General features: G+C 34.4%; 1 long non-coding RNA gene across 1 annotated transcript; it reads left to right on the top strand.

Moving 5' to 3' along the window:
• The first annotated feature begins 5,516 nt into the window (after positions 1 to 5,516).
• LOC106039084 (uncharacterized) lies at positions 5,517 to 14,942 on the top strand. Its single transcript, XR_001209034.3, has 4 exons — positions 5,517 to 5,974; positions 11,882 to 11,924; positions 13,367 to 13,436; positions 14,561 to 14,942. It is a non-coding gene; the product is annotated as an uncharacterized lncRNA (long non-coding RNA).
• The last annotated feature ends 309 nt before the right edge of the window (positions 14,943 to 15,251 follow it).

The following is a 15,251-nucleotide window of genomic DNA, read 5'->3' as shown; positions in this document are numbered from 1 at the left end:
GGCTGCAATTAAAAAAAATGTACTAAACTCTGTTATCCCATTCAATTTGGAACATTACAGTGAATAGGACTGTTCAAATTAAATGTTATGCAATATAATGTGTTGTGGATTACTGGAAAAGAATTAGAGACTTCTGAAAATGAATCCTTTTTGTTTATTTACTTTTGTCTAAGCTTTAAATGTTCAAAGGGAAAATTAAGTTCTATAAAAGTAAGGCTGAAAACAGAAACATAAACCTGTATTCTTCATCAGGATAAAAAAAAAAATCTGCTCATAAATGTGGAAACCATACCATTGTGGTCATTTATCTATTGTTGAAAGCAGCAGTTTATCAGCTCTCTTTTGTCCTCTTTGTTTTCCTTCTTTTTTCTTTCACTTTTTTTTTTTTTCTTCCCCATTCTGTGTAACAAGTCAACTTCCCTCAGGTATTTGGCCAATGAGAGGGAAAAAAAAAAATTGTTCTGCTATTTATCTTCAGGTGAACATTTTTTCTTTACTCTGTTTTATCCTCATCTGCCCATTTCTGGTCATTTGATTTTGCTGTTACAACATACAATATTATGAAAAATTTGAACAGTTCACTCCAACAGAGTTTGCAGGAGCAACTCTATATGGCTTTCATCAGAAAAACTGTCCTTTCAATTATGTTTAGATTGAACTAACTTTTGCTGTCGAAACAATCCTGAAACTATCAGGTGTTATAAATAAATGTTTTGACATTGTTACTTCACAAAATTTCAATTAAAAATAAATAGAAATTAAAAAAAATCTATTGGCATAAGGCAATCCAGATATATTCTTGACTGAAAAAAAAAAATCAGACTGTAAAGATTTCCAAAAGGATTGATTTTGGTTTTTAAATATTTGATTTTTTACAAAAGGCTAGTTCTGCAAAACGTGGAGTCTAAAGTAACATTTTCCAATGCATGATTCAGTTACAAAATATGAAACTTCAGAGACAGGACAGGGAACAGTCAGGAAAGTATAAAATTGTCCCAAAGATACTATATCTACATATTTTAGCCTAGAAGATTGAAGATGTTTGTGCCATCTCAAAAATACCAATTGCAATTTTTAAATTTTTTTTTCAACATGTCAAAATGATTTGATTAACTTTGTGTGGCAAAGACTGTTCGGTATGATGCTACTGATGAAATTTGTTTTCCCAGAAAAGAAAATATACATAAGGAATTTGATTATTGATAGAGGGTAAAGATGGAGTGTTTAGCAAAATCTGTGGAAATGTAAACCCTGAGATCTAAGAAGAAAAAAATTCGTGACCAGATTTTTTTTTTTGTTTCTTAATGTATTTTTCTATATCTTTTAAACTACGGTTTGGGGAATTATTTCAGCTGAAAAACTGAATGCTTTATTTTGAATTGTATTAAATTATGGTCATTTGCAAGACAGTTTTATTGTACTTATTAAATGTCAATACATAGTTTCCTCCATAGGCTGGACTACCCAGTGATGGCTTAATTAATCAGCTAATCAGTGACCATCATCTCATCAAATCACTTTCACAATGGTCTACTCCTTCTATACATCTCTACCTAAAAACTTTGGGAACTTCTACTGGAAATCTGCAATGAGAGATTGGGTCTATTGAGTTTGATGAGTGTCCTTCAGCTCAAAGTCACTACTTACCTAGTCTACAATTCCTTTCACAGTGATCTGCTGAGGGATGGTCATATTGGTCAGAAAAATGCTGGGCAATCCATGCAGAGCTAATGGGGGTATAGAGTCAGCATAAGAATAAGCATTCCTTCTAGTATTGTCATTCCCAATGACAGAAACATTTGTACTACATAAATTTAGCAAATATTATATACATGCTAAAAAATTTTAGTATGTTTACAATAGTGTTTCTCTATTGTAAACTAGAAGAAGATACTATTCTAGCAGTATTTTTTTTATTTTCTTATCAATAATAAGAAAAGTTCAAAATATTAAGGATAATTTTTATTTCAGGAAAAAAGGAAAAAAAATGAAGAAGAAGAAGAACTCAGTCCCAAAGCCAGTGGTATAGCAGTGTCAGAATTTAGTGATAATGGAAATTTTTTATTTTCCACTGTTCTCATCTCTGAAACATTCCGGCATGATGGAATCACTCGGAATAGGCCATCAAAGATGTCTAAGCAATGATTTACTTTTTGCTTCATAAATAAGTTCTCTGTTTCTGATTCTCTCTGTCTTTTAAATGATTCTGTAACTTTTTTTTAATTCCAGTATGGGAATTCATTGTTTTCTTTTTTTCCATGTGTGCGCTTTGTATCTAAGTTGCTATCACTTCTTTTTACTGTATCATGAGGATCTTATCTCAGATTCTCTGTTATTCAATTCTGATATAATGTACTGTGCCATTCAGAAAGATCATTCAGTCTCTTTACGACTTTTATGGATATGATAAATCACTCTGGAAGGCAGTTTTTCCCAGTTTGGAGCATTGCTGTCTTCTGTCTCTGCCTATTTTATTGATAACTATCACTGGATGAAGAGCTGGCAGGATCCCAGACTAGTTGAAGCTATAATAGTATTAATGAATATCTCAAAATGTAAATTCAGTACTAAAAATAAGTTTTTAAATCTAATTTTCTGTTAAGGAACCGAATAAACATTTAGACCTTTCTAGTAATACACATTCTGGATTACAATTTAACTTCATTTTACCACTGTTTTGGAGAAACACTTTTAAGATATCATAAAGCTTACAGAGTTCCTACAAGATGACTTTGCAGTAATGATATTTTAAACGTTTAGAGTGTTGGGTAAGTCAGATTTTTACTTGTGTGAAAAGATGACTATTTACACCAAGTGGAAAGAAATCTGCAAGAAATCTTTTTGATGTAAAATTTTAAAAAACAGTCTCAGAAGGGTGGATTGTCATTTCTCCAGTGACTTTAAGTGCACTGAGACATAAAATATTTGTGTGACTTTGTTGCATAAAAATTAATTGTATCTGTTTACCTTACTACCACTAGGTGTTACTAAAATATCACCACAAAATTGCCATCAGAATATAAAAACGTTATCTAATTTCAGCTCTGGAAAACTTTAAAAGATGCTTCATTTGGTGACAAACATTGAATGAAATAACGTTTTCAAAATCTTCACAAGCTTTAAAGGTTTTTTGTTTAATGGAGGCAAAAATATGTCTTATTTTCTACCTTTCTTATTTTTCTTTAAATCTTTGTTTTACCATGAAAAAACAATTTGGTAATATGCAAAGTGAGACAACTGAAGTGGGTAAAAAACTTTAAGATGATTTTTTTTTATTTTGTTTTGTTTTATCTTGTTTTAAAATTAAAGTGGACTTTACCTGAGATTTCCTTTTTTTCTCCTAGCTCAAGTACTGAGAGATATCTGTTTTCAGTGTACTTCATCTCATAGCTAAACCCTTTCCCCTTCTCTGTACACCAGAATCAGACAGAGACACTGAAGATGCATTACTAATCCAAACAGCAGGAAGTTGGAATTACCAACTTTCCTTCATTTCCCCTGTGTTTGTCTCCATAACTCTGCTGAATGGAGGAGAAGATGAGGTAATTAAGACTTGTCAGCCTAGCTGCCTTTCCAGCCACCAAAATCCCCTTCCCTCTGCATTGCACCAGTGAGGGATCAAAACCAGTGGAGAATCAAATTTCTCCATCTTTTGTCAAGAAGTACAAGTGGTTAGGCAGAACTGTTTGGGAGCCAAAAAGAAATACCAAAATATTGTTTTTATTTTAACCTATGAAAGCTGTGAGTCCCCTCTTATTTTGTATATAACAGTGATGTCTTCTTGCAAGCAAAGGTTAAAGTAGTTGCTGCCTCAATGTTTACTATATTGGTATGTCTCTAATTGGGAGGTGATAAGTTACCTGGTACATCACAGGTAAATTGGTGATACCAAATAATAAACCATAGAATCATAAAAAATCATAGAAGGTGACAGTGGTCTGAAGGAGGTTTTCTGAGAGCATAGAAGGCTACTATTACACAAGTGTGTCAATCATTCATAAATTTACCTATAACCTGGAGGCTTATCAGCTGCAGAATGTTTGCACATACTTTGGTTAATACCCTTCTCAGAGGCTCCAGTTAAGCTGCTGGGACACAGATGCTTGCTCAAAGGAAAGATTTTAACTGCAGCAGCAGTGGCCACAGCAGTCAACTCCTCGTTTTCCCCTTGTGTCAACAAAGGCACTAAAATCTGGTTACTAACTAAATGCTGTGATCTAAAGAAGCTGTAAGTGTCTTTATGGGAAGTGCAAGTGCTAATCTAAGCTACCCAGAGAGGATGTCAGCTTTCAGCATAAGGGCAGGCAAAAGAAGCAGTAGCTCCTCACCTGGAAATTGCAAAACTGCTTAGGGAGCAAGGTGCGCTATATAAGTGATTACATCTTATTCCCTTTCATATCTGGAGGGCATTAGGTTAAGAAGTAATCAGAAATACTTGACCCACCACAGTTATGTGATATATAGATACGATAGGCAATTACTTGTTGTAGCCAGAGAGCTTTAAATGTTTTCTCATCTGAAGCTTCCTGATGCTCTTTCCCTTCTGTTGTTGGGTTTGCGTTTTGTGCAGATGTGCAGAAATGTAGTATCTGGACAGGGATAACACACTAGTTTTACAACAACCTTTGCTTAATATCATATTTTCTGTCATCTTTCTGATTTCAGAAAGTCCACACCTGTCAACAAAACCTCAGCATGATAGCTTTTCCTGGCTAAGATGCTTAACACTGAGGTTACCTGCATGGCCTAGGAACTGCAGTCAAAATAGTTTTAGTTTGAACAACTGAGTTCAAGAGTTTGTGTATTCCAGTTTAAACATTTCTAGCATTTCAATCATTTCTAACATTATTATTAAACTAATAAATGTTTTAGTAACTTGAAATATCTCCAGACTTAAAATCCCGTGTTGGGTCCATATATTACAAACAACAACAGCAACAAAGGAGCTGACAAGTAGTGTGTTAAATAAAATTAATTTCCTCTCAGGTTCCCAGTGAAATCATAAACCAATCAGACTTTTTTCTCATGTTATACGATACCACCAGCACAAAATTCCTCAGTGAAATTATTTGCTTGCAAATCATTGCAGTCATTATGCTCAAGAAATATGTTTGTACGTTTGTTTGTTTGTTTTTAAGTGGGTAGTATAAAACACAAAAATATATGCTGCTGCTTTCCATCTACCAATATCAGCAGGAACCCTTTGGCTGACCTAGAGATGATAGGTTCTAAATACTGCATTGTTTTAAAAAAACTAATGAGTATTTGGTGTAGCAGAATGGAAAATTAATAAGAAAAAAATAAAAAGGAAACAAAACACAGGGATATAATAAGAAACCTTCACTTTCATTAGTTACAGTTATTGACACATGCATATTTTGACATTAATTGATGCTTACTTATTTTTTGTGAATAATCACAAAATAAAAAGATAAATATAGTTTCTCTCACTGAAAATTAGAGAGTAGATGTTCCTCATCCTAATCAGACACATCACAATTAAGTATAGAAGGAAATCTACTGATCTGTTCCATCTGGCAAGCAAACCTGCACTCATTTAAACAATTTGCTGTTATCTTCTATGAGTGTGCTTCATGACCAGGAAAACACATTCCTATCCTGGTGATTTGATATAGGAAAATTGTTAGATTTGATCTTTGTTTAAATCAGAAACAATGCTGCAAAAATAGACATCAGAAGAGAAAGAAGGAAAGTCAATAGGTTGGTTCAGCTATGTTATTCCCCTCAACAAATGTCCAAAATTTTTACTGCCAGTGACAATTACTTATGGACATCACAGTGGTTAGTTGCCTCATAATTAGCCAATTCAGAACCTCTTTCTGGTTGCTTAGGTTTGAATAGTGACTGAGAAGCAGCAGGCTACAGTTCTTTTCCTCTGAAGAATTTAGTGTGAGATTTTTCTTTTCCAATGTAAGAGCATCCAGAATGAAGAGTCTGTTGTATTCATACCCAGGTATAGCATCTGCAAGTTCTTTGTTAAGATTGGTCATACAACTGTACTTTTGAAACACTGAGGTTAGAATTTTTAATGCATAACACGGTGGCTTTTGCCATGTAAGAAAAGCTTCCTGATTGTAAGCCATGTGTTTTGCTCTTTGCAATGACACATATACAATGCCCAAAAGAAAATTTAATATTCTTTCAAAATTTGATAAGAATTATTCGAAGGTGAAGGTTCTCCTATCTCCTTTTGATGCTTTATTAAATCCATACAAGATAATATTGTTTGCTTGATAACCTGAGTTCATGTTTGTTCCAAAGTTTAATTTTCTAATCATTTCTGAGAACATGAAGAGAAGTCTGAACAGCAGGAGTCATTTCCTTTCTTTCCATTGTCACCTATGGTTTTATCTCATTTGGAGTTACACTGTGACAATTTTGCCACTGCCCTCTGAAGAGGACAGCATCCAAGTGTCTTTTCTGAAAGGAGAAAGTTATTAAAATTGTACCTTAGAAAGAGCTAATCTTTCTGGAAGTTTAATGTAGAGAAAGATCCATGAAAAACTAACTGTTCTCTAGCTATGAAGATGGAAATTATTCCTCTTTCTGAAGAACTAGCTCTTCTACCTGGATTTGTTGGAAGGGATTTACTGAAAACCTGCCTCACCCACCTTCATAAAATCCTCTTCACAGATACTACAGCAAGTGATTTCCCAAAAACGTAGAGCATAAGAAGAGAGGCTTCATCTTTTGTGTGTGCTTTGCAGTGCATTACGCTAATTAATAACTCAAATCAAAACTGGATTCAGAACTGCTTCTGTTCAAGATTAGACCAAATAACCTTGTGCCAGGTTCTCCTGCTTATTTTCCCAGTACATTCACTGAGCAGAGCTTCTTCCATGTGGTACTAAATAGTCCTCACTGCAGAACAGTGATAATAAACTCACTGTTCATTCATTCAGTTTCAGCTCCATGATGACAAGATTTTCAGTTCTCTAATTAGCTTATCAGAGCTGACTTGAGTATCTCTGAAAGCTGTAAACATGCTTTGCCAAAAACTAAAGATACTGTTTGCATGCTGGACATCCTATTTTAATTTTCTAGGACTTTCATATAGTATACTGAGAGTTTTTGTTATTTCAGAGTTTTGGAAATTGAGTGTTGTGGTTCTCTCAGGTAAGGATTTAAAATTTCTGTTGATCAAAGCATGAAGAAATGCTTGTGGAGTTCTAATACAGCATAACAAAAAATAAACTGAATACTCCCAAGTTAATCTGTTGACCATCACACTTGCCTAGCTGCAATATCAAGCAATAAGAGTGAGATTAACTTGGTTTAGTGAAGCTAAAAATGTTCATGTTACCAGAAAACTGCTGTAGATCATTGAAAACACACTGATTCACTTCTTTGAGTGAGAAATTTGGACAATGTTTTTGAAGCTTAATAGAATTTAAAACACATTAAGATTTCTTTTTCTAGGAGTCTGCCTACTGAATTTTCATTCTTTCTGATTGTCAAACATCTCACTACTTCATAAATTATTTGTAAGGTGCCTGGAGGTGCAGTTAAAGAGGGCAAACTTGTATTATGAATACATGTTTCTTAAAGCTTTGCTAATGAATTGGTTTCCCTGTAGGGTACAGGATACAGTACTTCAGTCTAATGAATGGAAAACATTAAACTTCAGGCATCTTTTTACTACAAAAATACCACTTTTTACACAAAATTTTGAATAAGAAAGCTGAGGAAAGTGGCTTATCCTGTGTTGCTCTACTTCCCTAAATCCCTCCTTGAAAATGAAAGAAAAATATGAACACTTTCACCTGCAAATGTAAATTAGTTTGGTTTTCTTTTGCTTTGTTTTATATCTGGAAGCATCAAAACTTCAGTGATACCTATTGCTCCAATGCTGAAGTCCTCTGGCTGTTGATTTCATTTAAAGCTGTGCTGCTGTAAGTGGCTGCTGGTAGATCAAAGGAATTTACTTTTTCCTGATAAAATAAATAAATAAGTCCAGAGGAGAGGATGTGGAAAGGATTCTCAGTTTTGAACATGATTCCAACATGAGCATTATGAGATGGCTATTTAGAATTTTCTATTAACTGCATCTAATATCTAAAATTTCTTTAGTTTGAAGATTTGGGAATTCAAGTCTGCTCTATAAATATCTTGAAGCCAGTCCCTTATCATTCACAAGATTATCGACCTAGTCAGAGTGTTAAATTCTGAACAACATTATTGCTTACTAGAGTCATGTAAGTGGTAACTAATTGCACTTATGCAGCTACATATCACATTTTTATAAAAATACTTCCAGATCGCTGAGTAATTTTTCACCATCTCTTTCACAGACAGAAACATTTCAAAGAGACTCAACCGTGTCAAAATTGCTTTTTTTTTTTTTTTCTTCTTGGTTTCCTCAGCCAATAAATCTTAGCTTCCTCTTGCTGTTTTTCCTATATAGCTTAGTTGTCAGTTCTTCCATTTGTTTTAATTTCTCTTTCAAACTGATAACATCAAGCATTCACAATATCTTTTCTTAGCTGTTTTTGAAAAACAGTGTGACACAGAATATCACTACTGGGCAAAACTACGATACAGGTGCAAAATAGAACAACTTTACATTTATTACTGAAAGATCAGGCATGGGGTATGGTTAAAAAGCTGCTGTGGTTAAAAAGCTGCTATGTGAAGTGCACACACCACCATAGAACATGCTCAGCTGAGTCTTAGAGGCAGAAATCTTGGGGGTAACTCTGTTAATAGAGAACTCAAAGTCAGAATGAATGCAAAAGAGGTATTTGTGAAAATGGCTAGTAGAGTACAGAAAGGAGAAAGGACGAACTGTCACGGTATACACAGAATTCATTCCTAATTAGTTAATTAGCGAGTCATTTTATTTTATATATGTTTCCTTACTTATGTGTCAAAAAGAGACTGATTCATTCTAATAACTGCAGGAACCTAAATTAGGGACGTGTCTGTGTGTGTGTGATAACTCACTGGTCAACAGGGAATGACAAATACTCTCCGCAAGTAATAGGAACCATATCATTCTGGATCAGTTGGTATTAAAATTTGGTGAATATTCTAACTTCGGTGCTTCATTTATGAACTAGGTGGAATAAATACAAGGCCCCATGGGTATCTTGCATCTTAAAGAAGAAAAAGAAACACAGAAAAAATATAAGTTAAAGGGAAAAAATGAGATGTAAACTGATAACATTGTTTCAGAAAATCTTCAATGTCTTACTTAATTACAAGATATAACTGTCAGATATAGTTGTAGATATGATCTCTAATAGATATATATTTTTTAAAATATAAATGTATATATATACGATAATTTTTAACACAAGTTTTTGAAAGCATCAAGGTAAGGGTAAGATATTAGACCACTTCAGAATGGAGAAGTATCATGGCTTCCTCTTTTTTTTTAGTTAACTTTATATTTGAAGAGAAGCAACAGCATGTAGAACAGTTTAGAGGCAGAAATCCTAAATCAACTAGAACGCAGCAGCTTTAGAAGAGGTTTCCAGAGTTTGAAAGCTAGTCCCAAGGTAATTCCCATTTCCATCTTTTCCTCCTTAAAATAGTGATAAATATAAAATAATCAGCACAAGTGATACAGGAGTGACTGATCCATCTTAAAAAAATGTATCAACCTCAAAACTAAGTATGACTGTTATGCTGTAAACTCCTATAACTCTAGGAACGCAGAAGAGTGGTTTAACAGGGAATATTTGTGCAATGTTTTTGACTGACTTCAAACACTTAGATAATCCAGCTGTTTTATGAGCTTGGATCATAAAAAATATTCTTGGATCAACAAATACTCCAAATATATATATATATATATATTTATAGCCCTTCATCTTGTGTAAGCAGTTACACACTGCAGTCTCTCTTTCTTCCTCCCTCATACAGCATGCATCCAGAGAATTTTGTCCCCACCAAGCATGATTTGTTTTGACCTAGAGTTACTGATTACACTGGATATACTTCCAGTCTGGAATAGCATATAACAGAGAGGTAACTGAGTTAGCCAAGACCCAAATAAATACTATGCAGTGATTTTCAGCTCACAGCCAGACATAATTTACCTTACTAGACTGATTTTAGAAAGCTTAGAAGGGTCTTTCTTTTCACTAGAATGGTTAGACTGAATGTAAACTGTGATGGTAACATCTGCATGTATCTAAGTGGATTTACCATTTCAGATTTTGACTAGTTTAAGAGTTTGTGTAGCACTCTGTTTCACTGTTACTTTCAGTGTGTGATCTATGGCTACAAGAAACAGCAAATCAATTTTGAGGATAACTTGTTTTCAGGCATCTGAGGAGAAGTGAGATTCCATTAAGTCCATCAATCACCTCCTGAATCGTTTTCCCCTAAGGAATGGTGAAATAACTTGGTGTCCTGGTAGATGCTTAGGGCCAACACAGAAATAAACAGAAGGGAAAACCCAGAACAAAACATTTTTGTGGTTACTATTATTGTAGGAAAAAAAGACTCTCCACCTTTCTGGTCTACATCTAGATTTAGAGAACATTTTATCTATACATATATTTACATATATTTCTGTATCGTTCCAAGAGTAAAAAACAACGGAACACTTTTTTCCCTCACATTGCTGTTGAGACTTGAAGTGATGTTGGCAGATACCTATCATCAGGTATGGTCATCAAGAACTTTTCAGGATCACTTTTGTTCCCATCTTGTTTACTCATCCCTTGAGTTAGAGGCAACACAGTCTTTACCTTTCTTATGCCCTATTTATATCTTGGAAGTTATATGTACTATACATTTCTTATTAATATTGTTGAGCTCTAAGTAAAACAGAAGTGATAGTTGAGCATATAACAGTTTTAGATGGTGACTTTGTCTCAGATAAGTATATTGTAAGACCTCTGCATCTAAGCAAAGCCTATTTTTTTTCTTTGTTATTGTTCTCTGGTAAGGAGCGACTATTCACAACCTATTCACAGTCTACTTCATTCAATGAAAGCCATCTGTGTTGGAGATGCAGAAAAAAAAGATTGATTTGGATGTCTGAAAATTGCAGTCATCTTTATTATTAATGAAAAAAAACCACTTTTATTTCTGCATTTCAATGTGATTACAAAATTACCTTATAGGAATGGAAAAAAATGATATCTAGAGACAATCTTATGTTGTGCTGAAGACAAGATGCAATAAGTGAAAGAAAAGGAGCATTTCTACAACATTTTTCTTTATCCAGATAATATAAATAAATGATGAGTGAAGGCAGAAATAGTAGCAATAGCAATAAATATTTCTAATAAACAAAATTTGTAGTAATTATTTCAGAGAAATGGAGAGATCTAGACATGCTGCCAAGTTTTGTTCCACTGAATTTCATATGGTTTCATTTCTGAATTGTATTTTCACTTGTATGTTTTTCTTGCAATTCACTGTTTAATCAAGGTTTATTAAACAGTTGGACTCGATGATCCTTGTGGGTCCCTTCCAACTCAGGATATTCTATGATTCTATGATATAGACTTTGGATTTTCATATATAAATGTGTGTTTGTTTATTAGTCACACAGTAAGTGTGAATCTGTTTTTCAGTGCAATATATTTGTAAATTGCCAATACCAGTAATGTACATAAAAATGATACTCTTTTGACATACTAAATGGGGACAAAATCTTATCCTTTAAAAGAAAGGCAAAGTTCTATAATGCTCACTACCTAATAAAAAGGTAATCTCTAGATTTTTTCCTTTTTTTTAACCAAGGAAGTACAGAAGAACATAAGTGAAATCAAAGGGACGGTCGGTGACTCACCAAGTACTACAGAGCTTAAGGTGTTATGAACTGTATAATTTAACCTACACTACAATCAAAACATATAGTAATTGATAAATGAAGTTATCTGTAATCTCCTCTTCACAGGACATTTGCTGGAAAGACCAATGAATGACTGGCTAGGAAGAAGGTAATTAGTTAACCAGTGCCCTATTTTCTGTTATTTTTTTATGCTTAACTCAGCTTTACAGTAGCTATTCCTTTCCCATTTCAAACATGATACCCTTCACTACCCCAAACACTTCACCCTTCAGTACAGTTTTATAACATTGTGTTTGTACTTCAGCACTTTTTCCTTTCTCCAGTACCATCTGTTGCCTCCTTGCTTTACTTTGTTCCTGCTAAGTTTCCTGCATACTTCAGTGCTGTACAGTAAGTCTTTTAACACTCATGGTACTCACACTGATAGATCTTCTGCTGCTCTGCATATGTAAGAAGAGGGCTTTCAGGAACTGAGAAGTCAGATTGCAAAGAAATGTTAGGAGCCATAATTCAGCTTACAAAACAGAACAATATTATTAGGAAAAATAATAAACAAGAAAGGAAAACGTGCAGCAAAGGGAAGACCAATCTACTATACAGGTATTGAGTATACAGATACACAAATAATGAGAAAACAGCATTTTATTTGATGAGCTTGTTGAGGAAGGAAATTTTAAACAGCTACTTAATATGTCCATGAACCAGTAAATCACAATGTAAAACACAAGCTACAAGCTAAGGAAATTACTCAGTAAACTAGAGTTAATTTCTGTGAATGTAATCACACAGTGGACAAAAATGCTGTAAAAACTTTTGTCACTCCAATTATTCCATGTTAAACCATACTTCATTTTCATGCCTTTATCTTCTTTCTATTATACTTTTCTCTTACTCATCTGACCCCTTTTTAAAACACTTTTTTTTTTTTCTTTTGGTTTGTTTGTGTTTGTTCGTTTGCTTAACAGTTTTATACATTCAGTCAGAAAATGCCCTTTCATCTGAATCCCTTCTCCAGAAGTAGCTCTTCCTGCTCACAGTTCATCTACCTACTGCTCTTCCCTCTGAGCTCTTTGCCCTGCATCTTGCTTATGCTTGCTCTTTACCTCAGTTGAGGACAGTGACTGTATGTGGCAAATGTTACTAGTCAGATGAAGAGAGTTAGCACCGTGTGGAGTCCTGATTTTACCTGTTGTGTGCTGGCCAGGAGACCTGACCAGCTTGGTGGGCATAGCAGAGCATGACCCCTTCCATTAAGGAGCTGCTCTCCAAGGAGATGAAGATGTGTGAGGAAAGTATGATAATGTTAATATCTGTTACTATCAGCATAGGGTCTGGGGTTGCTAACAAGGATGCTGATATGCAGGGTGAAACTGTGATAAACAGTAAACTTTAAACATGTATGATCTGTGAAAGAAAGGGCATCTTTTCTGGTAGTGTGAACCAGAAAAATGTTGCTTTGAAAGATTAGAAGACCAGTAGAAGAATGGTAGCTAACAGGAGAATGCAGGGCGTTGGGTAGAGATGGCAGTGGGATACTGATGTTTGCACAAGTGGCATTGCAACTATGTAAATATGTACATCTTTCCACAGAACAGATAATAATGTGTCTAACCCTTCACTGGGTCCTACCTTTGCATAAGCAGATCTGTGCAAACTGTAGGTAAGACACTAACCCAATTATATCTTGCACATTCATAATGGCTAATTATTTCTTTTATGATTGAGAAGGAGAATGAACTAGAATATATCATGATTTAACTAAAGCTTTGTCACTATCACAATGCTATTCTCTTTAGCAATCTGAGTAACAGTCACAAGCCTGTAAAATTGATTGGATACCAGTAGCCATTGACTAGCTATCAGAGAGCTATTGTCAAAATGGAAAAATTTATTGAATTACATTTAATCCTTGACCTCCCCAAGGCATGATGCAGAAGGCAGGCAGTGTTTAGACACCTAGATGCAGCTGTGATAGCTATGAAGGGTGCAGTTAGCTCTATTTCACTCTAAAATGAGCAAAACCAGAATATTGTAAGGTGGCTATCACAATAGTCCCTCTGAAGTTTTACTCTGTTTTGTCTCTTTCCCAGTCAGTTGAATAAGCTGAATATGGCTTTAAATCAGTGATCATGTCCAAAACATGGTGAAATTCTGTGAGAGGTCTTGTATTTCCCATAGTTTAAAAGATTTTCTATGGTGGTATTAAAATGCAGTTAGAGAGTTTCCAGAAGGAGCATTTATTTTGGAAGATGTATGAAAAATATTTGTTGCATGGCTGTAGTGTTGTTATGATGTCACTGCAGTTCCCAGTCATTAGTGAGGCAAGGCATGCAAAAGGAGGTATGACATGAAAACAAATCCAGTATTCAGCACATTAATCCATTATGGAAGTGGTTTTGACTGCTGGATAAGTAAATAATGTTTTAATGAAAGGTAGAACTTGACGAGTGAGGAAAGAAAAGTTAGGTCCATATAAAGATGATGTTTTAGCATGGAGAAATTAATCGTTTAATTGGCATAACAGAATAATCCATTAAAACGAAGATTTAAAAGAGCTTTTTTAATTTGGCAAGCATGACAATACAGTACCACAGTTTGTGTTACTGGAATAAGGGAATGGGACCAAAGATGTATCTGCATTATGGTAGGAAAAAGGCTGAATTATATAAAGACAATATAGAAGGGAATAAAGAAAGTCTTAAAATACTTGTATGTTTTTGTCAAATACAATTTTGAATACATACTTTGTTAACACTACATTTTTTTTCTACTATTTGGACACAGGTTGCTGGAAAATAAGGACACTATCACAGAATGTTTAAGGGCACCTTACTACCTCCAAATTGAGTTGGTAGGACAATATCTCAAAATGTCAGAGGTATCCAAACAACAACCAGCTGAAGTAATCACCTCTTGTCTGATGGAGACTTGTTGGCACAGATAACCTCTCTACATGCAGAATATTTCAATAAATTGTATGGAATCCAGTACAGATCTACTGGCATTTCTGGTTCTGTTAAAAACACGTGAGTTTATCTTTCACATGGTATTAGAAAAAGCTTTGTATTTTTTCCATTCAAACTCAGTTAATACATTTTTCCCCAGATTTTTTTTTTGTACATAAAAGCATTCTGAAGTACACATTATTTCCCAATAAACCAATCAAGGTCAGGTAGATTCTTGAGAAGACGAAATGGTTCCTGGTTTTGGCTCTGCATTTTGACAGGTGCCTTTAACTAGATATTATAACAGCTTTCTTTAGTTGCTGTGTAGTGAGGAGTCTCTAATCTTTCTTTAGAGAAAGCAGCTGATGGAGGGGAGTGATGAGGAGAGAGACATGTTGAAATAGAAAGAAAAGATTACCTGACTGTCATATGACTTCACAGGCAACAGTCAAGTGATTCAAGTGAGTGGTTTTTTTTGTTTTTTTTTTTGTTTGTTTGTTTGTTTGTTTTTTAACCTTCAGCAGAGAGGC

The sequence above is a fragment of the Anser cygnoides genome, chromosome 4, assembly GCF_040182565.1.
Source record: "Anser cygnoides isolate HZ-2024a breed goose chromosome 4, Taihu_goose_T2T_genome, whole genome shotgun sequence".
NCBI classification, from domain to species: Eukaryota; Metazoa; Chordata; class Aves; order Anseriformes; family Anatidae; genus Anser; species Anser cygnoides.
Note: the sequence above shows the minus strand (reverse complement) of the source record. Positions and strands in the feature narration are given on the sequence as shown.